This window comes from Lepus europaeus, chromosome 10 (genome assembly GCF_033115175.1).
Source record: "Lepus europaeus isolate LE1 chromosome 10, mLepTim1.pri, whole genome shotgun sequence".
NCBI classification, from domain to species: Eukaryota; Metazoa; Chordata; class Mammalia; order Lagomorpha; family Leporidae; genus Lepus; species Lepus europaeus.
In genome coordinates, this window is record NC_084836.1 from 77155949 (window position 1) to 77182634 (window position 26686).

A 26686-nucleotide genomic window follows, 5' to 3' on the forward strand; every position below is an offset into this window, starting at 1 on the left:
TTTGCATCGTCTGGTCTGAGGATTTTTGAGTCTGGGGTCGCGATCTAAAGGACCCAGCGGGGATTAGGGTCCTTCAATTTGTGCTTTCTCCCAAGGCAACACAACAATTCTTTATTTGGCTGAATCTTTTCCTAGAGTTTCACAATTTATGCATTAGTCCACTGTATTTCTTTTTTTTTTCTAACTCATTAAAATTAAAATTCTGATATTAATACAGTCACTCCTGCTTCTCCCTGATTACTGCTTGCCAAGTATTTCAATTTCCATCTTGCTACTTTCAATTTGCATGCGCATAGTAGGTGATCTCATCAAACTTAGGGTATTTTTATTTTATTCTTAATATTTTATGAGATTATTTTTTACCTCATGCACAAGTATTCAATTTTGTCAAATGCCTTTTCTGCATTCAGTGATGAAATTCTGTAAGATTTCTTCCTCAGCCTGTTGATAAGGTGGATTACTCCAAATGATGTGTGAATGTGGAATCCTGTTACATCCCTGGAATTTGCCCTGCTTAGTCCTGGTATTTAATTCTTTTGTACACTTGCTTTTATGTTGCTAATGCATTTTCTGTGGTTGCCTATTTGCATAATAAATACATGTCTGTGGCTGGTTTTTTTCTTTTCCCCTGCTGTCTTTGTCTGATTTTGCTACCAGGTTAATTCTAGCCTCACAAAGTGCTCTGGGAAGTGTCTCCTCTTTCCTTACTACTCCAGGGCTGTGCAGTGTGTCTACTCGCTGTTGGGCTGGTTGCTATAGGTTGTGTTTTTTGAGGAACTGCTCTGTTGATCGAGCTTGTCCAATTGATGAGTGTAGCGATGCTGGATGTCCTGCCGTCTTCTCCATCTGCTGTCCAAAAGGTCTGATGGATCCTCTACTCCATTCCTGGTGTGGGTGATTCCAGTCTCCCCTGCTTTCTCTCTGTGGATCTTGCTAGAGGTCTGCCAGTGTTGTTAATCTTGCTGATCAATGAGGTCTCCGTCTCAACAATCTTCCCTGCTGTTTTTCACCTTTTAGTTTCACTGATTTCTGGTCTTCTCTTTGCTCTATTCATCTTTGCAGTCATGTTGAGTTGTTTTTTGTCTTCCTTTTTTATGTCCCAGATGTTGAATTAATTAGAATCTTTCCCCTTTTCTATTTGTTTTTTAAAAATATTTATGTTATTTATTCGAAAGGCAGAATTACAGAGAAAGGACAGACACACACACAGGCAGGGGGAGAGAGAGAGAGCACTTCTGTTCTTGATTCACTCCCAAATGGCCACAACAGCCACGGCTGGGCCAGACCAAAGTCAGGAGCCTGGAGCTTCACCCAGGTCACATTAGTTCAGTCCCCAAGTGCCTGCAACAACCCGGGCTGGGCCATTTCTTCTTGATTAGAAAATCTTTACTAGTCATTCTCGTGGGTAGGTGTGCTATGTTATCATGGAGCATACCTTAAAATTAATGTTTCAGGTTCTTGTCTCAAACTTAGGAAAGCATCATAAGCTAGACATAAACAAGACAGGCAACATGGTGCAATTCAGAATTTATTTGGGGAAGTGAGAGAAATACACACGAATGTGAGGGCTTTATTTAAGGTGGGGAGGGATCAGAAAGATGAACTGAGAGTTCCATACTAGTCTTTTGTCTGGGAGCCAGCAAAGCAGAGCACATGGGCAGGAGAGTGGCTGTAGTGGGAACCGTGGGGAAAGGAGGAAGGAGCAGTGGCAAAATGGCCTTTTGCATAAGAGGTGCTTGGGAGAGCAGGGGCCGGCCTGGGTGCTCCACACCTCTTATTCACTTCCAAAAGGGGAGTGGTTACTTACTCTGATTGGCAGGTGGATGTATACAGGTGAGATCTGGTAGGGGCAGTGGGGCGTGGTCTCAAGCTCCTTAATCTAATCAATCTAATCCTAGTTTCTTGATTGGCTCCCCACATCAGCTCGAGACAAACTCTTAGCATCCCTTCATCTGGGAACGTCTTCATCTCCTTGTCCTCACTGCAGGATAACTACCAGACACGGGATGTGGGTTGGTAACTGCCTTATTTCAGCACTTGGAGCATGCTGTCCCACTTCTTTCTGGCTTCAAGGTTTCTGATGAGAAATCTGCCATTTCAGTTGGCTTTTCCTCATCAGTATTGAGTCATTCTCACTGCTTTGAAGATTTGCTTATACCATTTGCTTCACAACTCTGACTATTATGTGTCTGAATGTGTCTGAATGGCTAGGGTGTGTTCCTGTTTGGGGTTCACTCAGTTTCTTCAATCTGAAGGTTATTTCTCTTATTAAATGTGAGGAGTTTTTGGTTGTTATTTCTCAATCTTTTTTTATATTGTTCTCCCTTGCATCTCTTTTTTAAAAATTATTTATTTATGCATTTGAAAGGAGAGTGGCAGATACACACACACATAGAAAGAGAGAGAGAGAGAGAGAGTGAGAGAGATCTTCCATCTGCTGGTTCATTCTCTAAATGAACATACTAGCCAGAGCTGGGCCAGGTTGAAGCCAGGAGCCCAGAACTGGGTCTCCCACATGGAGGGCAGGAGCCCAAGTACTTGGGCCATTGTCCACTGCTTGCCCAGGTACATTAGCAGTGGAGCAGCTGCGACTTGGACCTGCATCCTGCTATGAGATGCTGGCATCACAGGCAGTGTCTTAACCTGCTGCAACACAACACCAAGGCTTCTTCCTTCTCTCTTCCCAGCGATCTTGTGTCTGGAAGGTTAGTTTTTTTTGTTTCACCCTACAGGATTCTGAAGCTCTGTTTAATGTTTACTTTCCACCTGTTTCCCCTCTGTTGTTCACGCTGAGTCATTTCTGTCACTGTGTATTCTGTGTCACGGATTCTTCCCACTGCCTCCTCCATTATTCTATTGCTCGTGTCCACTGAGTGTTCTTAAATTTCAGTTACATTTTTCCATTCTAAAATTCCTACTTGGTTCTTTCTTTCCGCTTCCATTTCTTCGCCAAGACCGTGCTGGCACTTTGGTGTTTTTCATTTGTTTTGATCATGTTCACACTTACCTGTTAAAGCACAGTTATAACAGCTGCCCTCAACGGCTCTGTCATCCTGGTGTTGGCATCTGTTGGCTGCCATTCTTCCTTCCACTTGGGATAATCCTGGTTCTTTGCATGAGAAGTGAATTTTGAGGGAAACCTGTATGTTTTGGGTATCATATTGCAAGACTTTGACTCTTGCCTAAGCTTTCTGGATTAGCTGGCTTCCTGTGATGCCATTTTTGCTGGGCAAAGGAAGAGATGGCCTCATGAGAGCCAGGGCAGAGTGCACATCCATCCGTATTCCCCTCTGGAGCTCAGGTGGCAGATGGGAGTGGGGTCGTAATCACTGCTGGGCTGGGGCAGCAGGTCCAGCTCACCCCAGGCCTCCACTGATATATCCAGTGTCTCCCTGGCTGGGACATGTTGGGACGCCCCAGTGCACGGCTCCCTATCTGGCCTAACCTGACACCTCCCAGTGTGTCAGGCCTCATGTTACTGGTGGTGGTGAAAATATAAGTCTTCACTGGGTCTCAGCCACCACTCCACCACAGAGATGGAGATGTGCTTCCTTACAGCCCACTGGGTGTGGAGGTCTGGGCTGTCCACCTGCTCCTGCCTGGCGTGGATAGAGACAGGGCTACAATGTTGCTGTGATGTTTGGGTGATTAGACTCACTGCTATTGTGAGTTTTCTGCATTGATAGTCTGTCTTTCTCCTTATTGTTCGGTATAAGAGTGGGTTTGGGTTGGAACTTGTCTTTAACTGCTTGTGTGCCTGGGTTGCCAGTTTTTTACTTCCAAGTCTGGGATACAGAAGGCAGGAAACATAGCACTATGTCATTCTTTGGGTCACAATGTGTCTAGCCAGCCTTCTTTTTTTTTTCTCTTTATTTTTGATACTCTTCTAATGCTTAGTTGGAAGGCAGAAAAAATATGTCCATTCTATACTCTTCTTTTTAAAATATTGATTTATTTGAAAGGTAGAATGCCAGAGAGAAAGGGAGATACAGAGAAAGAGATCTTCTATCTGCTAGTTCACTCTCCAAATGGATAGAATAGCTGGGGTTGGGCCAGGCTGAAGCCAAGAGCCTGGAGCTTCTTCCAGGTCCCCTACGAGGGTGCAGGGACTGAAGTACTTGGGTCATCTTCCACTGCTTTCCCAGGAACATTAGTAGGGAGCTGGATTGGAAGTAGAGCAGCCAGGACTCAAACTGGTGCTCATATGGGATGTAGGCATTGCAGGCCATGGCTTAACCTGCTGTGCCATACCACTGGCCCCTATATTTCTATTTAAGGCTATGTTAATATACTAGGAAAACCAAGTTCATAGGAGGATCTACTGCCCAGTTCACTGCTGGATGGAAATGTCCAGATCTCATGGCCACAATCCATCCAGAAGCCCATGATGCCTTTATCACACCTGCACCTGTGTAGTTTTGCTCCTGAAAAATGCTGTAAGCCATCCTCAAGGACCATCGGGTTCAGCTTTATCTTCAAATGTGAGCAGACTGGCAAAGTTCTGCCGTACTTCTCTGCAGGTTTTAGAAGTGTTTAGGTTCTGTTCTTGGTTGGTATCCATGCTCCTGTTTTCTGTATTTTCCAGAAAGAGTGAGTGAGAGTTAGAGTGAAAACATGTGGAGCTCCAGAGAGAGACGAGAGAGAGAGAGAGAGAGAGAGAGAGAGAGAGAGAGAGAGAGAGGAAGGGGGATGAAAGGGGGGAGGGTGGACTACTCATTGCCAAGTGCACTGAAACTGCTGTCTGAATCTCCTGTTGCTTTCTGGTGACCCGCAGCCACCCTAACCCACAGTGATGCATTGTTGAGTCACACACAGAGTCAACCTCCCTGATGGTGCCAGACGAAAAGCAATGCCATTAATTAAGTGAGCTGGGAACCCTGGGATTAACCATAAGGGAAGCTGAAGGAAGAAACTGATAATTAGGAACTTTGCTGTCTATGCACGCATTTTTCCCCCGCCTTCCACCTGCCCAAACCTGACCTGCCATTTGTTCCCAGACCTGTGTTTACATCACTGCTTTTGCCCTCATTTGTCAGCCTCTGGGATACAAGCCTAGAGCTTGTATCCCAGTTCCCTGCTTTAGTATCTTCAGTTGTTGGAAAGCCTCAACTGCAAGTGTTCTTGTCTCTCTAGGAAGCACAGGCCACTGGCATGATAGTTTTTTTTGTTTTTGTTTTTGTTTTTTTCATTTATTAAACTTTTATTTAATGAATATAAATTTCCAAAGTACAGCTTATGGATTACAATGGCTTCCCCCCTCCCATAACTTCCCTCCCGCCTGCAACCCTCCCCTTTCCCGCTCCCTCTCCCCTTCCATTCACTTCAAGATTCATTTTCAATTCTCTTTATATACAGAAGATCAGTTTAGTATATATTAGGTAAAGATTTCAATAGTTTGCCCCCATATAGCAACACAAAGTGAAAAAAATACTGTTGGAGTACTAGTCATAGCACTAAATAACAGTGTACAGCACATTAAAGACAGAGATCCCACATAATATTTTTAAAAAAATTAATTAATTTTCTATGCCATTTCCAATTTAACACCAGGTTTTTTTTTTTTCATTTCCAATTATCTTTATATACAGGAGATCGATTCAGTATATAATTAGTAAAGATCTCATCAGTTTGTACCCACACAGAAACACAAAGTGTAAAAATACTCTTTCAGTACTAGTTATAGCATCACTGCACATTAGACAACACATTAAGGACAGATCCCACATGGGATGTAAGTACACAGTGACTCCTGCTGCTGACTTAACAATTTGACACTCCTGTCCATGGCGTCAGTAATCTCCCTAGGCTCTAGTCATGAGTTGCCAGGGCTATGGAAGCCTTTAGAGTTCGCTGACTTTGATCTTATTCCGATAGGGTCATAGTCAAAGTGGAAGTTCTCTCCTCCCTTCGGAGAAGGGTATCTCCTTCTTTGATGGCCCCGTTCTTTCCACTGGGATCTCACTCACAGAGATCTTTCATTTAGGTCTTCTTCTTTTTTTTCTTTTCCATGGTGTCTTGGCTTTCCATGCCTACAATACTCTCATGGGCTCTTCAGCCAGATCCGAATGCCTTAAGGGCTGATTCTGAGGCCAGAGTGTTGTTTAGGACATCTGCCATTCTATGAGTCTGCTGTGTATCCTGCTTCCCATGTTGGATCCTTCTCTCCCTTTTTGATTCTATCAGTTAGTATTAGCAGACACTTGTCTTGTTTGTGTGATCCCTTTGACTGTTAGACCTATCAGAGCCATCAATTGTGAACTGAAATTGATCACTTGGACTAGTGAGATGGCATTGGTACATGTCACCTTTATGGGATTGTATTGAAATCCCCTGGCACATTTCTAACTCCACCATTTGGGGCAAGTCCGATTGAGCATGTCCCAAATTGTACATCTCCTGCCTCGCTTTTTCCATTCTTATATTTAACAGGGATCACTTTTCAGTTAAAATTTAAACACCTAGGAATAATTGTGTGTTAATTACAGAGTTCAACCACTAGTACTAGAACAACAACAACAACAACAAATACTAAAAAGGATAAAGTGTTACATTGTACATCTAGAGTCAGGACAAGAGCTGATCGGGTCATTGTTTCTTATAGTGTCCATTTCACTTCAACAGGTTTCCCCTTTGGTGCTCAGTTAGTTGTCACCAATCAGGGAAAACAAATGATATTTGTCTCTTTGGGACTGGCTTAATTCACTCAGCATGATGTTTTCCAGATTCCTCCATCTTGTTGCAAATGACCGGGTTTCATTGTTTCTTACTGCTGTATAGTATTCTATGGAGTACATGTCCCATAATTTCTTTATCCAGTCTATTGTTGATGGGCATTTGGGTTGGTTGTGAATTGAGCTGCAATAAACATTAATGTGCAGATGGCTTTTTTATTTGCCAAATTAATTTCCTTTGGGTAAATTCCAAGGAGTGGGATGGCTGGGTTGTATGGTAGGGTTATGTTCAGGTTTCTGAGGAATCTCCAGACTGACTTCCATAGTGGCCTGACCAGTTTGCATTCCCACCAACAGTGGGTTAGTGTCCCTTTTCCCCCACATCCTCTCCAGCATCTGTTGTTGGTAGATTTCTGAATGTGAGCCATTCTCACTGGGGTGAGGTGAAACCTCATTGTGGTTTTGATCCACATGTCTCTGATTGCTAGTGATCTTGAACATTTTTTCATGTGTCTGTTGGCCATTTGGATTTCCTCTTTCGAAAAATGTCTATTGAGGTCCTTGGCCCATCTCTTAAGTGGGTTGTTTGTTTTGTTGTTGTGGATTTTCTTGATTTCTTTGTAGATTCTGGTTATCAACCCTTTATCTGTAGTATAGTTTGCAAATATTTTTTCCCATTCTGTCGGTTGCCTCTTCACTTTCCTGACTGTTTCTTTTGAAGTACAGAAACTTCTCAATTTGATGCAATCCCAAATGTTAATTTTGCTTTTGACTGCCTGTGCTTCTGGGGTCTTTTCTAAGAAGTCTTTGCCTGTACCTATATCTTGCAGGGTTTCTCCAATGCTCTCTAATAATTTGATGGTTTTGGGTCATAGATTTAAGTCTTTAATCCATGTTGAGTGAATTTTTGTGTAAGGTGAAAGGTAGGGGTCTTGCTTCATACTTCTGCACGTGGAAATCCAATTTTCCCAGCACCATTTATTGAATAGACTGTCCTTATTCCAGGGATTAGTTTTGGATCTTTGATCAAATATAAGTTGGCTGTAGATGTTTGGATTGATTTCTGGTGTTTCTATTCTGTTCCATTGATCTATCCATCTGTTTCTGTACCAGTATCAGGCTGTTTTGATAACAACTGCCCTGCAGTATGTCCTGTAGTTCAGGAAGTTTTAGCCAGAGCTATTAAGCAAGAAAAAGAAATTAAAGGGATACAAATTGGGAAGGCAGAACTCAAACTATCACTCTTTGCAGATGATATGATTTTTTATTTAGAGGACCCAAAGAACTCTACTAAGAGACTACTAGAACTCATCGAAGAGTTTGGCAAAGTAGCAGGATATAAAATCAATGCACAAAAATCAATAGCCTTTGTATAGACAGGCAATGCCACGGCTGAGGAAGAACTGCTAAGATCAATCCCATTCACAATAGCTACAAAAACAATCAAATACCTTGGAATAAACTTAACCAAAGACGTTAAAGATCTCTATGATGAAAACTACAAAACCTTAGAGAAAGAAATAGAAGAGGATACCAAAAAATGGAGAAATCTTCCATGCTCATGGATTGGAAGAATCAATATCATCAAAATGTCTATTCTCCCAAAAGCAATTTGTACATTCAATGCAATACCAATCAAGGTACCAAAGACATTCTTCTCAGATCTGGAAAAAATGATGCTGAAATTCATATGGAGACACAGAAGACCTCGAATAGCCAAAGCAATCTTGTACAACAAAAACAAAGCTGGAGGCATCACAATACCAGATTTCAGGACATACTACATGGCATGATAGTTAATACCAGCATCACCATGTTCTGTATCTCCCTGACATTGCGAATGCAAAGGCAAAAGCAGAAGAGAACGAAGAGAGAGAGAGGCTAGAGTTTTTCAATCCTCAGGTTGTGTCTGATATTAGCAGGGACAATGAGCAGGCAGAGCCTGAGATCTGACTCCCTGGGGACAAGGTTGGTGGCTAAGACTGTGAGGTGAACCTGCTCGGTGATATCCTCAAAACTGTGGCATTGGCATTCTCCTATGCCAGCAGCCATCAGAGTGCTTCTCCCACACCAGCATACTGTAATAGAGGAACAGGGAGTCAGAAGAGGGCGGGGGGAGGTTGATTTCTGCTCCCAACGAATGTTCCTATTCCAAAAAACACTAAATAACATCCCTTGGAATCTCAGGTTTTAAATCCACTCTTGTTTGGACAGGAGGAAACTGGATATAGGTGAAGAAGTCTCAGGATGCCAGCCAAGACTGTATTGCATGAAAAATCCAATGAGAAGGAAATAAAAGACTTATTTTGGCCGTCAATGCAGCTCAATAGGCTAATCCTCTGCCTGTGGCGCCGTCACACCAGGTTCTAGTCCCAGTCGGAGCGCTGGATTCTGTCCTGGTTGCTCCTTTTCCAGTCCAGCTCTCTGCTGTGGCCCGGGAGTGCAGTGGAGGATGGCCTAAGTCCTTGCGCCCTGCACCCCATGGAGGACCAGGAGAATCACCTGGCTCCTGCCTTCGGTTCAGCACGGTGAGCTGGCTGCAGCGTGCCGGCCGCAGCGGCCATTGGGGGGTGAACCAACGACAAAGGAAGACCTTTCTCTCTGTCTCTCTCTCTCACTGTCCACTCTGCCTGTCAAAAAAAAAAAAAAAAAGAAAGAAAAAGAAAAAGAAAAAAAGGACTTATTTTTGGGAGTTTGGGATCTTGTTCTTCCTCAACATCTGTCATGGTTTGGAAATAGTTTGGGTATCTACCAAAGGCCCCTATGTTAAAATCTTGATCCTTAGAGCTCTGTGTTAATGGCTGAAGAATGGAGCTTAATGGATTTGTGGTGTCTGAAGGTGGGAACCTAAGGAGTGATTAGGTCAGATTAGGTTATTAGGGTGGGGTGATTGAATCATTGTGGCTCTATAAAATAAAGATGCACAGAGCTGGCACTGTGATGTAGCAGGTAAAGCCACCACCTGCAGTGCCAGCATCCCATACTGGCACCAGTTCAAGCCTGGGCTGCACCTTCTGATCCCTGCTAATGCACTTTGGAAAGCAGTGGAGGATAGCTCAAGTGCTTGGGCTCCTGCACTCACAGGCAGACCTGGAAGAAGCTCCTGGCTTCTGGCTTCAGATCAGCTCAGCTCTGGCCAGTGCAGCCATCTCAGGAGTGAACAAGCAGATGGAAGATATCTCTCTCTCTTTCTCTCTCTCTCGCCCTCTCTCTGCCTCTGCCTCTCTGTAACTCTGCTCTCTGGCTCCCTCCTTCCCTTTGCACACAGTCCATCACCAGGTACCAGACTTACAGAGTCATTTTATTTGGCAAAGAGGAACCAGACGCCTGGGCAGCACAGCCATGTGGAGATTGAGTCCCTGATGTTCAAAACCTGCTCTCCGAGAAGAGGCGATCCACTCTCTCATGGAGGGCTCATGGGCTGGAATGGCAGAGCGTCAGGGCTCACGGCCAAGTGCCCTTCAAGAGCATCGGCTTGAGAGAATTAACACAGAGAGCTCGTCTAGAATCTGGTGAAGTGCTTCCTGATTATCCTCCAGGGCTGCAGGCAAATGGCAGCTCCAAGGGCCTGACTGCGCCTCTTTCCAAACAGGGCTTCAGCAAGGAGATCTGCACGAGGAAAGCACAGCCCTCCTTGTCCAGAGGCAGAAGGAGGAAGCAGAGGGGCTGTGGAGGTCCCTTCTGGCCGTAGGGTTCTGTCATCTGTCCTTTCCTCTCTCTCCCTCTCTCCCCAGGAATCTCGTACCCCTCCAGGAGCCATGACCTGAGATCACGGAATCTCCCATTATGTTCAGGGGCTCCAATGTCTTCACCAGGCCACTACCAACACAGAATGTTTATGGAATAGTAGAATTAAAAGACACGCTTATTTTAAAAAATTTTGAAGTCATGCACAATTTTTTATCACATGCATTTTCCATGCAGTTTTTAAAGAGCCCTCATCTGCAAATCCCTGGATGTCAAAATTGTTTGCACAGAAATAAACTCATCTTTCAATTTCTCTTTTCCATTAGCTGTATGTTAATGACTCAAATTCCCTTTAATTGTCTCCAAACATAATCAAAAGTTTCCTTCCTATTAAAAATAACGATGATCCATACTGCAAGCAGACCAATGTGCTGGATTCCTTTCCTGCAAGGTTGGAATCATTGTGAGATGATATGTGAGTAGAGTTATATGTCTGGCACAATTATCAGAAGCTGTGATATTCGAACTTGGGCATTTCTTTAAGACAACTCCCGGGGTCAATAGTTTCCCTTCTGCAGAGCAATCTTCAAGCAAATGAAATCTTCAGGGTAATTGGTATCCAGAGGGCAGCTGAAAGCTGTGTCAATTTCTGAAATTGGGTCTGCTCCAGGGAACTAAAGGGGACACAAGGAAGCATCAGATCTCCTGTGAGTGATGCCATTTGGGGCTCTGGTTGAATCAAGAAGGGTGAAAATGTTGGGGCCAGTGCTGTGCTGTAGTGGGTAAAGCTGCCACCTCCAGTACAGGCATCCCATATGGACACTTGTTCGAGTCCCAGCTGCTCCACTTCTTCTTCTTCTTCTTCTTCTTCTTCTTCTTCTTCTTCTTCTTCTTCTTCTTCTTCTTCTTCTTCTTCTTCTTTTATTTGACAGGCAGAGTGGACAGTGAGAGAGAGAGACAGAGAGAAAGGTCTTCCTTTGCCATTGGTTCACCCCCAAATGGCCACCACCGCCGGCGCGCTGTGGCCGGCACACCGTGCTGAACCGAAGGCAGGAGCCAGGTGATTCTCCTGGTCTCCCATGGGGTGCAGGGCCCAAGGACTTGGGCCATCCTCCACTGCACTCCCGGGTCACAGCAGAGAGCTGGCCTGGAAGAGGGGCAACCGGGACAGAATCTGGTGCCCTGACCGGGACTAGAACCCGGTGTGCCAGCGCCGCAGGTGGAGATTAGCCTATTGAGCCGCGGCGCCGGCCCCAGCTCCTCCACTTCTGATCCAGCTCTCTGCAAAGGCCTGGGAAAGCAGTGGAAGATAGCCCAACTCCTTGGGCCCTTGCATCCACATGGGAGACCTGGAAGAAGCTCCTGGTTCCTGGCTTCAGAACGGATCGGCTCAGCTCCAGCTGTTGTGACCATCTAGGGAGTGAATCAGTGGATGGAAGACCTCTCTCTCTTTCTCTCTGCCTCTGCCTCTCTGTAACTCTGCCTTTTAAATAAATAAATAAATCTTTTTTTTTTTAAAATGAAGGGCAAAAACAGAGCCAAAATATGGAAACAATATCTTTATTTATTTATCTTTTTATATTTATTTGACAGGTAGAGTTACAGACTGTGAGAGAGAGACAGAGAGAAAGGTCTTCCATCTGATGGTTCACCCCCAAAATGGCCACAACAGCCAGCGCTGCGCCGATCTGAAGCCAGGAGCCAGGTGCTTCTTCCTGGTCTCCCATGCAGGTGCAGGGGCCCAAGGACTTGGGCCATCCTCCACTGTCCTCCCAGGCCACAGCAGAGAGCCGGACTGGAAGAAGAGCAACTGGACTAGAACCCAGCGCCCATATGGGATGCTGGTGCCACAGGCAAAGGATTAACCAAGTGAGCCACTTCGCTGGCCCCAGTATCTTAATATTGATTAGAGTTGACAGAGATAAGGCACATTATGTATTGCATGGTGATATCACACAATGATTGTCCACAACGGTGTGTGATGCTAAATGTTGGCCGGCCCTCATGAGTGCTCTCAGACGTGTGGGGTATTTGTCAGATTTTTGATTTTTTAAAGATTTATTTATTTACTTGAGAGGCAGAGTTACAGATGGAGATAGGGAGAAACAGAGAGAGAGGTCTTCCACCTGCTGGTTCACTTCCCAAATGGCTGCAACGACTGGAGCTGAGCCAATCCGAAGCCAGGAGCCAAGAGCTTCTTCTGAGTTTCCCATGTGGGTGCAGAGGTCCAAGCACTTGGGCCATTTTCTACTGCTTTCCCAGGCCACAGCAGACAGCTGGGTTGGAAGAAGAGCAGCTGGGACTCGAAATGGCACCCATATGGGATGCTGGTACTGTAGTAGATTAACCCACTGTGCCACAGCACTGGCCCCTTTGTTGGCTTTTAGGTGAATGGACAGGAAGCAAGAAAATCGAGCTGTACAAAATGACTTTGGATTCTTAAAATAAAATTTCATTTCCCCTGTTTAACCTAATTGCTGTGCCAATGGAGAGAAGTAAGGAAATGGAGAAAGCTAAATGTTCACCTGAGGAGTCTGTTGGGTTCCAGAGGCTCCCTTCTCTGAGCTGAGACCCCTGTCCTTTGAAGATGCTTCTAGAAGGGGTATCCTGCAACATACTAGTTATGAGGGAGGGGAGGGATATTTTAAGAATGCATGCGCCTGAATAGGTAGACACATCCCAAAGTTCAATCAAAGAACACCTCTGGAGGAAAATGAAAGGAGGGAGGAGCAGGATGTAGCGGGAAAGTCTTGGTTTTAGAGCCAGTGGACCTGACTCCACGCAGTGCTCAGGGGTATGAGGTCATCAGTGCAGGCAGCAGTGGCCTCCCTGAACCTCCGGCTGCCTATCTGTACAATGGGGAAAACTGAGCAAGTATTGGTGACCACAACGGTGGAAGGAAGAGGCATCCGTCTGCCCATCCACGGATAGGTTTGGCAAAGCCTTGGTGACTGTGTCACCCAAACAAGCACTAACAGGCAGAGCGGTGGCTGGGGTTTCAAGTCTGCACAAGTCTTCACTGACGTCTTCGGGTAGAGGAAGAACACATTACTCCTGGACTTGTTTTCTGACAGGTCATTCTCGTGGAACACAGGAAAGGAAGGGCTGGTTGGACATGGGGAGTTGGGGAGCTGAGAGCAAAGTACCCATGCTGCTACAGAGGGTGATGAGCAGTGGGCTGGGCTGCTGAGCCCTGGACTCAGAAACAACAGGTCCAGAGAACATCCAGGACTCTCAGCACAGCAGTCCAGGGCAGGACTTGGGCAAATAGAGCCAGTGGCCCTTGGAGGCATCCTTCTACATAACCACGTGTCACTCACTGCAGGATTTTAACAAAGGTCCAACATGGGTAAATCTATAAGTGACTATGAATTACTGGGTCCTAGAGGCCAAAGGAGGAAGAATATTTAACCATGAAAAATGCTGAAATCAACAGGATTCTCATGGGACACACGGGTGGGTTGTCAGCAGGCCAATCTGTAGCTATGTCTCCATCTGCATGTTTATGCTTCTAAGCACAAATGGAGCTTCACGCTGCCCATAGCACCTTATGTCCTCTTTCCTGAAATGTTGTGAACAAACTCAGAATAGTATGATTATTTCTCTTATTTTTAACTTCCTGGAAACATTAATCACTTAAATTAGATAAAAAACAAAAAGTTCAGGGCTGCCACCTGCAATGCTGGCAATCCCAGGTTAGAACAAAATTTAAGTCTTAGCTGTTCTGCTTTCAATTCCTCTCCCTGCTAATGCACATGAGAAAACCATTGAGGATGGCTCAAATATTTGGATCCCTGCCACCTACATGGGAGATCATGGAGTTCCTGGCTTCAGCCTGGGCCAGTCCCAGCCATTGAACCCATGTGGCAAGTGAACCACTGGTTGGAAGATCTTCTCTCTCACCCTCTCTCTGCTGCTATTCCTTCCAAGTAAATGAAGTAAATACTTTTTTTAAAGAAGGAAAAGTGCAACACAAGATAGAAAATGCAGGATTATCAGTATTTTGCAAGATATTGTGTAGTTGAAAATATATAAGGAAATGACTAAAAGCATGTAGGAAATACAATTTTTCAGAAATAGCTGAGTAAAATGCAAAAGCAATTGCTTAGGAAAATTATGCAGTTAGTCAGCATGTTGATTTTATACCATATCTCAAAAGGGAAGTTGGGCGACATCTTCCTAAGCTTATAAGGAACCACACTCTGTCCCAGATATTTCCAGTCTGGAAATGTAACATGTAGATGAGATCTCTTCTATATGCAAATGTAGGGAACCAGACCGGAGGAACCGTGCCCCTAAGATGGCGCCGACTCCCTGCTTCCGGGTTCTTCCTCATCTCAGGGAGTTCCCGCTCTTGCTCGCTCCTTCCCGCCTTAGATTTCCCGCTCTAGCTCGCTCCTTCCCGCCTTGCCACGAGATTGTCCTATCCCCGCGCTTCTAGCCTATCACCTGATTTGTGACGTGTATTGTATATATAAACCCTTGCTACGCGGGTGTAAGGGAAGTTCCTGCCCAGAAGAGATCGAAGCTGGATCTCCTGCTTGCCGAGCAATAAAGGAACCCCGTGCAAAGTGTTCGGTCTCTGTCTCTTGCTGGACGAGGACGGCGCCGAGCAGCTGGTGGCCCGTACGGGGAGCTTCCTCTACGTTGCCCGGTAAGTAGAAGGTAAGCGAGGTCAGTCTTACCGTCTGGGCCCCGCGAGTGAGGTATATCTCGTGGTTGGAGGGTGGACGCACCCTAAGATAGCGGACGTGTTTCCCCGCTTTAAACTGAAAGAATAGCAGACTTGTTTCCCCGCTTTAAACTGAAAGAATAGCAGACTTGTTTCCCCGCTTTAAACTGAAAGAATAGCAGACTTGTTTCCCCGCTTTAAACTGAAAGAATAGCAGACTTGTTTCCCCGCTTTAAACTGAAAGAATAGCAGACTTGTTCCCCCGCTTTAAACTGAAAATAAGATAGCGGACGTGTCTTCCCGCTTTAAACTGAAAATGGGAAATTCATCTAGCCATTCAATGTTGCTTAATCCGTTAAAAGCATTATTGCGTAGCAAAGGGATTAAGGTTTCTAAGACCACACTTGTCAGGTTCCTTGGAAGTGTTGATTTCTTTGCGCCGTGGCTCACCCACGAGGGCCAAATAACTCTTGAGTCTTGGGAGAAATTAGGAAAGGATCTCCGGCGCACAGTTAACGATCCCCAGGAACCCGATATCGACCCCGTTGTTCTCCCCTTATGGGAACTACTGCGGGCGTGCCTCCAAGAGGAGAGGTCGGTGGGAGCGGACCGCCCGACTCTTACGGCGGTTCGCGAGGCTCTCGAGGAAGTTCGTTCTCAGAGCTCGGACGGCGCCCGGGACCTCATACAATTTAAGGACACGGGATGCCAGACTTCCTCACTGGCCTCAGGCTCCGAATGTGGCTCCGCCTCCTCTGAGTCTGAGGGGGAAGGGGACGGCGATCCTAAATCCCCGCCTCCTACGTATGCGCAGCTGCGGCAAAAGTTAAAAGATGCCTGTTTACGCCCTCTAGTGCCTACGGCTCCTCCTATCGATGTCGTGCCCGCCCATCAGATTAAAGACGCAGCGCCTCCTACTGGCGGTCATGTAGGCGTGCCTCAGCCCCATCTAACACCCGTGCCGCCATGGCCATTAAACGTCCCAAATGTGCCACCTTTTTCAGGCAGACAGTTTCATCAACAAGCCTGGAAACAGTTGCGAACTGGCGCTCCCGCTGCCCCCGCTCAGGCTTACCCTGTTTTGGCTTTGGGCACGCGAGAGGCCCGGCACGAACCATTGGACATGACAGTATTAAAACAACTTAAGGCTGCGGTCCATGACTATGGACCCACAGCCCCATTCACATTGTCACTCCTTGAATCAGTCGGCCAGTCCATTTTAACACCTAGCGACTGGACCCAATTGGCTCGGGCCTGTTTAAGTCCAGGCGGCTTTCTTTTGTGGCAATCTATGAATACAGAGTGCTGTCATGACCAGGCAGATGAAAATGCTGAGGACGGCCACCCTACGTGGAATGCTGATATGCTTTTAGGGCGTGGACCTTATCAGGCTGACCAGACCCAATTCCCTAGACAAGTATACAGGCAAATTTCCAACTGTGCCCAACGTGCGTGGAGGCAGGCGTCCAATCCAAGTGACTCAGCTAGCCACCTCACCAAGATCGTTCAGGGCACGGCCGAACCCTTCGCTGATTTTGTCGCTCGCATACTTGAGGCTGCGTCGCGTATTTTCCCTTCCGAGGTTGACGTTCAGCCACTGGTCAAACAAATTATTTTTGAGCAGGCTAATAAAGAGTGCAAAAACATTCTTCGACAATATAGACATAAATCTCTGGACTCCTGGTTAAAATACTGCAGAGATACCGGTGGGCCACTTACTAATGCGGGCCTAGCTGCGATGCTGGCAAAAGTCAAAGAAAACAGTCCAAAATCTAAATCGACCCGACCCCCCATATCTTCAGGACTTTGCTTCCAATGTCATCAACCGGGTCACAGAAAACGCGATTGCCCCAATCTCAGCCATGGGTATTCCACGGCACAGCCTTCAGGCATAGAGCCTTGTCGCCGTTGCCGCAAGGGCCCTCATAGGGCAGAGGTATGCCGTTCTGCTTTCGATATCGATGGCAACCCACTTACAGGTAGCGCCCAGGGGCCAAAAAACGGCCAGAGGGGGCTCCCCAACCCAGCGAGGAGCCCCCAAAATCAAATCTACTCTCAGGTTCCACCTCCCGTGTCTGCGCTACACCCAGTGCACCCTCAGCCCGTGCCACTCACGGGTCCGCAGGCCTGGACCTCCGCGCCACCTCCCCTCTCCTCTTAACTCCGGAGATGGGGGTACAATTAGTGGAGAGCGACTGCTCCGGTCCTCTGCCCCCGGATTCGGTTGGATTAGTGTTGGGTCGGTCCTCCGCCGCCCTCCGAGGGCTAGCTGTGATCCCCGGGGTAGTTGACTCTGATTTCACTGGTAAAGTAAAGATCATGGTTCAGGCCCCTCAGGGACCTTTAGTAATCAATCCTGGAGACCGTATCGCACAAATGTTATTACTGCCCAGTCTTCACTCTTTAATCCCAGCTAAAAACCACGTTCGCGGCGCTGGTAACTTTGGGTCCTCTGGCATTAATTTTACCGGCTTACATATGCTTTTAAATGAACGTCCCACTTTAGTGTTGCAGATTAATGGCAAGGACATTAAGGGACTTTTAGACACAGGAGCCGACAAATCCATTATAGCAACAAAGGACTGGCCTAGTACATGGCCTACAAATGTGGCGGAACAAACCTTGCAAGGACTTGGTTTTGCTCATTTCCCAAAAATCAGTGCAGCCTTGTTGTCATGGCAGGATAGCGAGGGTCATAGAGGACAGTTTTCTCCATTCATTTTACCTCTACCCATTTCCCTTTGGGGGAGAGACGTCCTGGCCGAAATGGGTGTTGCTTTGGTCACCACTTCCCCTGCAGTACGATCTATGCTACAAAATATGGGTTACGTCCCAGGCAAGGGACTCGGTGTCCAGCTCCAGGGCCACCCTTCCCCCATTGAACCAAAACAAAGACCAAGTAAAGTTGGCCTGGGTTTTTCCTAGGGGTCACTGTTTCGCCTCCTAAACCAGTGGAGCCTTTACCCATCTCGTGGCTAACGGACGTACCCGTCTGGGTTCCACAGTGGCCCCTATCTCAGGAGAAACTGGAGGCAGTCAACACTCTGGTCTTGGAGCAGGTCAACGCTGGTCATTTGATCCCATCCACCTCTCCATGGAATACGCCTATTTTTGCCATCCGCAAAAAATTAGGTCAATGGAGACTCTTACATGATCTTAGGGCAGTCAACGCACAGATGCAGCCTATGGGCCCTGTGCAACGTGGTCTTCCTCTGCTTTCGGCACTTCCCAACCAATGGCCTGTTATTGTAATAGATCTTAAGGATTGTTTCTTTTCCATTCCATTGGACAAAAAGGATACCCCACGTTTTGCTTTTACTGTCCCCACCCAGAACCAGGAACAACCGGACAAGCGTTGGGAGTGGACAGTCTTGCCTCAGGGTATGACTAATAGCCCCACCATGTGTCAAGTCTATGTAGCCCAAGTACTAAAACCTCTTAGAGACCGATATTCCGACTGCAGGTGCCTACATTATATGGACGACCTACTGTGTGCAGCCCCCACAGCAGAGAGGCTCCTGGCCTTATACAGTACACTCCAACAAGTGCTGGAAGGGGCAGGGCTGCATATTGCACCTAATAAGGTGCAATTGTCGTCTGTAGTTTCTTATCTTGGGGCTATAGTCGCCCCTACTCAAATTAGACCTCAAAAAATTCAAATAAAAATCAATGCTATCTCCACTCTAAATGACTTACAAAAACTTTTAGGGGATATCAATTGGATTAGGCACTACCTTAACATTCCTAATGCTGCATTGCAGCCCCTCTTTAATATACTTAAAGGAGACCCGGATCTTGCTTCCCCCCGAACCTTCACCTCTGAGGCCAAACAAGCACTGTCAATTGTCAACGATGCCCTTAGTAAAGCTGCCCTAAAACGTTGGGACCCTGCGGGAGACCTTACTCTTTGGGTCCTCGACACCCTTAAACAGCCCACCGCGGTCCTATGGCAGGATGGGCCTCTCCTCTGGATCCATCCCTCAATGTCATCTACTAGATCTATTAGTTACTATCCCGTGGCAGTGGCGGAGATAACTCTCCTAGCCATTCAGAGGGCTATCCAACATTTTGGACGCGAACCATCCACCATTGTTGTCCCCTATTCCATGGAACAGGTACGTGTGCTAATCGCTTGTACTGATGCTTGGGCGGTTTTAGTCTGCTCCACTTCCGCAACTATTACAAACAGAACACCCTCTGATCCTTTGCTAACCTTTGTTCAGTCTCACCCAGTTATTTTTCCAAAGTCCACATCCCAAAAGCCCTTACAGGGAGCCCCAGTAGTGTATACCGACGGTTCTAAAACAGGAGTCGGTGCATATGTTGTTTCAGGATCTGTGCCAAAAACATTCCAATTCGCTACTAACTCCCCCCAGGTAACTGAACTTCTTATAGTTAACCAAGTCTTCTCTGATTTCCCCGGACCTGTCAATATTGTGTCTGATTCACGCTATGTGGTTAATTCTGTGTCTATCCTTGAGGCCGCAGGACTAGTCAATTCTTCATCCTCCGTAGCGACAGTTTTCCTCACCCTGCAAAAATCTATTTGGAATCGGTCTGCTCCTTTCTTTATTACTCATATTAGAGCTCATTCTTCCTTACCTGGACCCATGACCACAGGCAATGCTATAGCTGATCAAGCCACACGCCCCATTTGGATACTCCAATTTTCTTCCCCAGAAGAGCAGGCTATCCAGTTTCATTCAGAGTTCCATGTAAACGCAAAAACCCTTGCCGCCAAATTCGGTCTTTCTCGTGCTGCCGCTCGCGATATTGTTCGCCATTGTGCCGCATGCCCTACTTTAACCCCTGTGCCTTCGGTGGGGGTTAATCCCCGAGGATTACTACCAGGACATATCTGGCAGATGGATGTCACCCACATATCCGAGTTTGGGACCTTAAAGTATGTTCATGTGTCAGTTGACACCTGTTCCCAAGTAATTTTTGCTTCTCTGGAGACGGGTGAGCGTACCACCCATGTCATTAATCACTGCCTTGCTGCATGGGCAGCCTGGGGCAAACCAAAAACTTTAAAAACAGATAATGGTCCTGCATACACAAGTAAATCATTCCAAGATTTCTGCACCCGTATGCAGGTACAACATAAAACTGGAATCCCTTATAACCCTCAGGGACAGGCCATAATTGAAAGGGCTCATCGAACCCTCAAGGCTTTTCTCTTAAAACAAAAGGAGGGAATTGCCACGGGCAAAACCCCTCGAATGCGCCTCTCCCTTGCACTGTTTACTATAAACTTTTTGAATTTGACAGATCATTCTATGTCCCCCGCTGAGAGACACATGTTAAAGGAGCCATCTTCACGAGGCTATGTCCGTTGGAAAGATGTCCTCACGGGAAAGTGGTACGGCCCGGATCCGGTATTATGCTGGAACCGAGGCGCGGTCTGTGTCTTCCCACAGGAATCTGGAAGAGAACCTCTCTGGATACCGGAAAGATTGGTCAGAAAAACAGCCCCGCCGCCGCAAGATACACCTCTATCACCTACGGACGACATCTCCCCCGAGATAACCGAGATTACCACGCTCTCACAGGACGACAAATTGCAACAAAACAACGAGACGTGAGATGCACCCCTTCCGCTTCTTCATACTGGCAGCGGCTTTGCTCCCTGGCTCTTATGCGGGCTTTAACTCCAACCCCACTGCTTTACTGCAGAACGTAGGCAACCCTTGCGACTGCAAGGGGGGGACCAGCAACACCGTACTGCAGCGTACTCACATCGCCACAGCTGATTGTGGGGACAAAACTGCATATCTGCCCCTCCAGGGGATCCCCGGCCTACCACGCGGCTACATATGTGTGCCCAAACCCCGCGTTTCTGATCCCCATAGCAAAAACCACTCCTGTCCTTGCTCGACCTTTCAAGAATCCATGCACAGCTCTTGCGATTCCTCATACTTCCAATGCACTTCTGGCGGTCAGTCGTACTATGCCACCCAGTTACAAAGTACTCGCAGGTCCTCTAGTCCTGACCATTTGCCACAGGTAGTCCATTCATCCCCCTACCTCTCAGCCCCCTGTGTTGGTACGCCTGGACAGTGGGCGTGCTGGCGCACTACGGCACCCGTGCATATCTCTGATGGCGGAGGCCCACAGGACCAGCTCCGCCACCAACAGCTAACAAAGCGTTGGAAAACCCTCTTTTCTCCTTCTCCTTTGCTGTATCACCCCTTGGTCAGGCCTCGACCTCATTCTGTGGCCCTTGATCCACAAACTCAGGATATTCTTGAGGCTACTCACAGGGCATTAAATCTAACCGCCCCCAGCTTGGCTCAGGATTGTTGGTTGTGCTTGGCCCTAGGGACACCTTACCCGCTAGCGATTCCTGTCTTAAATTCTTCCCTTCTTAATCTTACCACTGACAATTGTTCTGCCACTCCTCCTTTCCCTGTACAAGTATCTTCTCCTCTGAATGCCTCCTGCATTACTACCAATTTGAACTCTACAGACGCTGTTCCAGTAGGAATTTCCCTGTCACTATGCAACTACGAAGTACTAACCGTCAGTCCGTCTCAAAGATGTGCTCCCCCTGGCCACGTGCTGGTTTGCGGATCTCATGCCTACTCCGCGCTTCCCTTTAATTGGACTGGGATCTGTGCTCTTGCCATCATTCTCCCAGACATAGAGATCATTCCGGGAGACCAGCCGATCCCCATACCCGCCTTGGATACCTGGCCTGTTCGTACAAAGCGAGCGGTCCACATGGTACCCTTGTTAGTAGGCCTTGGCATCGCTACCGCCGTGGGTACTGGTACGGCGGGATTAGGAGTTTCCTTGGATAAGTATACCAAACTTGCACATCAAATGATTAGTGACATGGAAGCCGTAGGTCAGTCCCTCCAGGAAATTCAAGATCAAATAGACTCCCTCGCAGAAGTGGTCCTGCAAAATAGGCGTGGCCTGGATCTTTTAACCGTGGAGAAGGGAGGTGTCTGTCTTGCTTTACAGGAACGCTGCTGTTTCTACACCAACAAGTCTGGAGTGGTCCGAGATCGAGTAAAAAAAAAAAAAAAATTACAAGAATCCCTAGAAAAAAGACGCAAAGAACTATATGAAAACCCGCTCTGGAGCGCCTGGAACGGATTCCTTCCTTACCTTCTCCCTTTCCTGGGACCGTTAATATCTCTGTTCCTATTGTTGTCCATAGGTCCCTGTGTACTTCGCTGGGTGAGCTCCTTCATCAACAACAAGTTGGAGAGCGTCAGACATCAGTTCCGCGCGGCAGCGTATGCTGCTCTCCATCACCGTGATCCGGATGCATATGCCATGCTGGCTCGCATGACTTATGACCGGGTCCATACCAGCGATTAAAACCCTCGTCCCCCCATCCCTACTCACGCCTCACATTTGGACAATGCCTCCATCAGGCACACACCTTCCTCGAGTTGTCTTGTTCCCCCTCTCATTCATTGGGCTGTATCACCCATCCCTGACGGGGAGCGAAAACTGGGTATGCGAGACCAAAGGTACTGCAGCAGGAGTCCACCCGGGGGTTCCGGGGGTCCTGGGAGAGCATATGCATATGCATGCAGGTTCAATTCCCAGCCTGCCCCAGCAAAAGGGAATAAAAACTGATCCCTAACGGAGACATCAGGGGTTGTGGCCAGGCCCTTGAAGTTCCGTAACTAACGGATCACAAGCACGCTGGGTATGCACCTCTACTCTCTGCCTAGTAAATATTCTCCCGGCCCTCATGAGCCAGGGCCGTCGGGGATGTGATTTGTGCAAAAACAAAAGGAGGGAGATGTAGGGAACCAGACCGGAGGAACCGTGCCCCTAAGATGGCGCCGACTCCCTGCTTCCGGGTTCTTCCTCATCTCAGGGAGTTCCCGCTCTTGCTCGCTCCTTCCCGCCTTAGATTTCCCGCTCTAGCTCGCTCCTTCCCGCCTTGCCACGAGATTGTCCTATCCCCGCGCTTCTAGCCTATCACCTGATTTGTGACGTGTATTGTATATATAAACCCTTGCTACGCGGGTGTAAGGGAAGTTCCTGCCCAGAAGAGATCGAAGCTGGATCTCCTGCTTGCCGAGCAATAAAGGAACCCCGTGCAAAGTGTTCGGTCTCTGTCTCTTGCTGGACGAGGACGGCGCCGAGCATGCAAAGATGAACGTACAAGAATGACTTAAGGCCAGTGCTGTGGTGTAGTGGGTAAAGCTGCTGCCTGCAGTGCTGGCGTCCCTTATGGGCACCGGTTTAAGTCCCAGCTGCTCCACTTCTGATCCAGCTCTCTGCTATGGCCTGGAAAAGTAGTAGAAGATGGCCCAAGTGCTTGGACCTCTGCACCCACTTGGGAGACCCTGGTGAAGTTCCTGGCTTCAGATTGGTGCAGCTCCAGCCGTCTCATCCAATTGGGGAGTGAACCAGCAGATGGAAGACCTCTCTCTCTCTCTCTCTCTCTCTGCCTCTCTCTCTCTCTCTCTCTGTGACTCTGACTTTCAAATAAATAAATAAAAATAAATAAATCTTTAAAAATGTAAAGTATCATCTCTTAAAAAAAAAAAAAAGGAGTAACTTAGTAACAGCCAAACTCTGGGTCTAAGCCCATGTTCATCAATGGGCGCCAGCTAAACAATAAAGGTTCGCTGTTGAAAAGAGCAATCTCACATCTGTCAGGGAAGCAAACGAGCCTCTCTTTTTGATATTATGGAATTATGCCCCAAATCAAATTAAAGTACAAAAATTGTCTGAGACAGAATTTTCTTATTTTCATCTGTATAGAAGGAAAGAAAAGATGTCTATTTGCATAGCAAGTTTACTTTTGCAAAGCAAAATACCATCTTAAAAAATGCTGCTTAGCAGAAATACTTGTATTTGCCTAAATTGTTTCTCAGAAGTCAAGCAAACAGAGCAAACCGAAACAGAACAACCCGCGAGCTGGGAGGAGTAGTGTCTCTAGGGAGGACAACAGGCACCAAATCACCATGGTGGAGTCTGTGTTTCTCTGTGTGCTGTGTTTGGTGTCTTAAAAATCTCACATACCTGTATCTTCTTTTTTTTAATTGAAACAAAGCCACTGTTTTAAGATTTTTTAAAATTTATTTGAAAGGCAGAGTTACAGAGAGAGAGAGAGAGAGAGAGAGAGAGAGGGAGGGAGAGACAGAGAGAGGGAGAAAGATCTTCCATGTGCTGGTTCACTCCACAAATGGCCGCAACAACAGGACTGGGCTAGGCTTCAGCCAGGAGCCAGGAGCTTCTTCTGGATCTTCAACATGGGTGCAGGATCCCAAGGAATCAAGCCATCTTCCATTGCTTTCCCAGGCACACTAGCAGGGAGCTGCATCAGAACTGGAGCAGCCAGGCCTTGAACCAGCACCCATATGGGGTTCTGGCACTGCAGGTGGCAGCTTTACCCACTTTGCCACAGTGCCAGCCCCACAAAGTCACTTTTTAAGATCAAGCACAAGCTGTGTTAGATCATTCACCATATGCATACCTCCGCTATAGCTTCCATGGAAAACAGACTCTGAAACTGACAATCCAGGCAAGAAAACAGCACTTGACTCTGCTGGAAAGGCAAAGACTGATGTGACAGCCCTGGTGGTCCAGCTTCAACTGTTGCAAATTCTGGCCACAGCACAGGTGAGGTGCTGGGCCCTCATCTGCCTCTGCCTAACAAGAGACTGCTGGGCTGGGTGAGGGGAACCGGAGAGGAGCAGGCAACGCTGGAGAAGAGGGCAGAACTTCCAGGGCAGGTGCACCCGCAGTAAGTGTGCAAGCTGCCCATGGGCACGACGAACATGCACTTGAGGGGGTCTTCAAATGGCAAGATATGCAAACAGACACAGCGCAGTAAGGCACTGTTCTACCCAAAGAAGCAAACAGGCTTTGGACAAAATCTCAGGAGAGAGGTGAAGAGATGGCAGGTGTATGTGGGAGCAGATGGGAAAAACAAAAAGGCGACAATCAAATCATTGACTTCAGCTCAGTCCCTTGTTCTCACTGTCCCTGCTCTCCCCAACCAGCTTTTTGTGAGCTTGGCTCGGCTTTTGAAGGTGCTAAGGAGTACGTCGAACTAGTGTGTTGACTGATCTAAAGCAATTATTGTTCACAGGCTCCTTGTAATTCCGCAAGTTCTGACAAGATAGGCATCCTAATCGCTCTACGGTTCTCTTGCAGCATTAGAAATTGCAGAATGAAAGCACACATGATTACTCAACTGTGTATGGGACAGCCACTGTGATCAAAGAGCCAGTCTGTTCCTAATGATAAAAATCAGCACACCACAATTCCCTTTTTCAGAAGTAATCCTTATAATAAACAACACTGTATTTTCACTGATTCTCTCAAATGCATAAATATTTCAGGATTAACTTTGCTAATTTGGATAAAAAAATTCTTCATGGGAGTCCTCCTCCACGATAAAGCTGTGTTTTATGTATCAACTCAGAAGCGAGAATTAGTGGTGGTGATTCCCAGAGTCACAGTCGGGAGGGCGCCTGTGACACCGGCAGCCACACACAATGACTCCTTCTACATGTTTCACTGGTGTGGTGCAGCCCACGTTCTGTGGGTTTCTTATGAACCAACGGTAAAACAACCAAGAACAGAAATCTAGTTATATCTACATCGCTCCACGACTCCCATGCCTCCTCTCCCAGTCACACCCCATGCGGGGAGGAAGCCTGACTTCCTATGGAATCCACAGACTCATTCAACTTCTGTGCATCAGGGCTACTTATGACCAAGGTGCTTCAAAAAGTTTGTAAAAAATAGAATTAAAATATCTCTTTGGGTGTAAAAATGAAATCCAGGCTATCATGGAGTTTTCACGATTTCATGACAAGCTGGTACTCTGAAAAAAACTATGTGTGCTTTTGCCCCAAAATACGCTAACATTTTAATTCCATTTTCCATGAACTATGTGAGGTGAGGTCCCTTCCTGTTTTTGTCGATATGGCTAAGAGTCACTCAGTTGATTTTCTGAAGGGTCCAATTGGACTGTGGAACCCTCTGTGAGAGGAGCTGCTCTCGTAGATTAATGCACAGAGACTCACAAATAATTCAAGAAATCCCATATCCTCAGGGTAGAGTTCCCTTTGACCTAGTGCATGGAAGTTTTTCATATCTAGCAATGTGAGAGATGTGTGAACAGTAATCTTACCGCACATCTTGTTATTTGTCTACTTGGTCTTTCATTTCTGAAAGGATTTGCTCAAATCTACAGGTGATTGTATATTATTCCTACACACAATTCCTATGGCCATTTCCTTTAAATATTTTTATAATATATATTGTAAGTGGACATATGTTTGATAACCAGAGTTTCTGCTCCATGATACCAGTTGGCAATGAACTTCTCTTGTTCACAACATGCTGGCATGGTAGCCACTTCTCAGAGAGTCAGTATGAGTTGACCTGCCATTTTTTTCCAGAATTATTTTCAACAATTCTTGGTTACTTTCATGTGTTTCTTAAATAGGCAATACGTAGTGGGATTTTTCTATTTTATCAAACTTGAAATTTCAAAATTATAATAATTGAAGTTTTGTATGTATTACAATTTTCATCTAAAGAGGTATTGTCTCTTTTTCCTTATTGCATGCATAAGATAATACAGTACTCTCCCTGGTCTTATCATAGCTGCACTTAACCTTGTGCTTGTACGTTAAGTTTACATATGTGGGGACAGTGTTGT